Source organism: Sinocyclocheilus rhinocerous, unplaced genomic scaffold, assembly GCF_001515625.1.
Source record: "Sinocyclocheilus rhinocerous isolate Xijiao unplaced genomic scaffold, SAMN03320098_v1.1 scaffold1649, whole genome shotgun sequence".
NCBI lineage: Eukaryota > Metazoa > Chordata > Actinopteri > Cypriniformes > Cyprinidae > Sinocyclocheilus > Sinocyclocheilus rhinocerous.
The window spans coordinates 155,523-157,880 of record NW_015649580.1 but is presented as its reverse complement, the minus strand read 5'-3'; positions in this window follow the sequence as shown (position 1 = coordinate 157,880).

Here is a 2,358-nt window from a genome sequence, read left to right as displayed (position 1 = left end):
AGGGTCACTGGAAGAGAATTGGTTCCTTACCTTTCCAGAATAATTCCTCTTTGCCACTCTGATCTCCTTTTCCAGTGTGTATTTGGCCTGTTTATACAAGACTCTGTCCCCATTCTTGTGAGCATCTTCTTTGGCCTGATGGAGCTGTCTGAGTTTTGCAGTGAACCATGGTTGGGCAGGAGGAGGTTTGGGATGATGGTGTTAAAGGCCGAGCTGAAGTCCACGAACAGGATCCTCACATAAGTCCCTGGTCTGTCTAGATGTTGCAGAACATAATGCAGTCCCATGTTTACTGCATCGTCCACAGACCTGTTTGCTCTGTAGGCAAACTGAAGAGGATCCAGCAAGGGTCCAGTGATGTCCTTCAGGTGGGCCAGCACCAGTTTTTCAAAAGACTTCATGACCACAGACGTTAGAGCCACAGGCCTGTAGTCATTAAGTCCTGTAATTTTGGATTTCTTTGGGATGGGGATGATGGTGGAGCGTTTGAAGCATGAAGGGACTTCGCACAGCTCCAGTGATCTGTTGAAGATCTGTGTGAAGATGGGGGCCAGCTGGTCAGCACAGGATTTCAGACAGACTGGTGTAACACAGTCTGGGCCTGGTGCTTTTTTCCTTTTCTGCTTCCGGAAGACCTGGCGCACCTCGTCTTCACTGATCTGAATTGCAGGTGTGGGGGACAGGGTGGTTGCTGGAGGTGTGAATGGTTGTGTGGAGAGGTGTTCAGGGCGGGTGTGGGGTGTTTTTTCAAACCTGCAGTAGAACTCGTTTAGATCGTCTGCCAGTTGTTGATTCTCCACAGTGCTGGGGGATGGTGTCTTGTAGTTGGTGATTTCTTTTAGACTTTTCCACACTGATGCGGAGTCACTGGAAGATAATTGAATCCTTATTTTTTCAGAATAATTCCTCTTTGCCACTCTGATCTCCTTTTCCAGTGTGTATTTAGCCTGTTTATACAAGACATTATTCCCCTTCCTGTGAGCATCTTCTTTGGCCTGACGGAGCTGTCTTGAGTTTTGCAGTGAACCACGGTTGGTCGTTGTTGTAGGTTAAACGAGTCCTGGTAGGAATGCACATATCTTCACAGAAACTGATATATGATGTTACAGTCTCTGTGAGCTCGTCCAGATCGGTGGCAGCAGCTTCAAAAACACTCCAGTCAGTGAGGTCGAAACAGGCTTGTAAATCCCGATCTGCTTCATTAGTCCATCTTTTTATAGTCCTTAATACAGGTTTAGCTGATTTCAGTTTCTGCCTGTAGGTCGGTATAAGATGAACCAAACAGTGATCAGGGAGTCCTAAAGCTGGCCGTGGGACAGAGTGATATGCATTCTTTATTGTGGTGTAACAGTGATCCAATATATTACTGTCTCTGGTGGGACATGTGATGTGCTGTCTGTATTTTGGCAGTTCACGGGAGAGATTTGCTTTATTAAAGTCCCCGAGAATGATTAAAACAGAGTCCGGGTGTTGTTGTTCTGTCTCTGTGATCTGATCAGCGAGTTTCTGTAAAGCGGAGCTCACGTGCGCTTGCGGAGGAATGTACACACTTACAAGAATGAACGAGCAAAACTCCCGCGGCGAATAGAACGGCTTGCAATTAATGAAGAGCACTTCTAGATCTGAACAGCACATCTTCTTTAACACAGTTACATCTGTACACCACCTCTCATTGATGTAAAAGCATGTCCCGACGCCGCGCGATTTCCCCGTTGATTCTGCGTCGCGATCTGCTCTAAACAGCTGAAAGCCCGGCAGACTCAACGCGCTGTCCGGAATGGCGTCTTTCAGCCAGGTTTCCGTGAAACACAGAGCAGCAGAGTTTGAAAAATCCTTATTTGTCCGGGAGAGCAGAAGAAGTTCGTCCGTTTTGTTGGGTAGAGAGCGGAGATTTGCCAGATGGATGCTTGGCAACGGCGTTCTGAATCCGCGCTGTCTGAGCTTCACGAGCGCGCCGGCTCGCTTCCCCCGTCTGCGCGTCCTGAAGCGTCTGAACAGCGCCACAGCTCCCCCGACTACAATGTCCAGCAAAACATCAGAATAATCAAAACCGGTGAAATATCGGGTGGTGTGTACTTCCGAATGTCCAGCAATTCGTCTCTGGTGAAACTGATTGCAGGGATATAACTAAAGACAGGACAAACTAACAAAAACATAAAAACAACTGCGGAGCACACCACGGAGGCAGCCATCAGCGTCGGCGCCATCTCTCATAGCTACTCTTAAGTAGCACTTAAAAGCACAGCTGCGCACGATCGTGTTAAGTGCATTTTTGTGAAACACACGTGAAACAATAACGAACGATCGTAAAATGACTCGTAGAAAACGCTCTTAAGCTCTAAGATCAATCGTTATCGA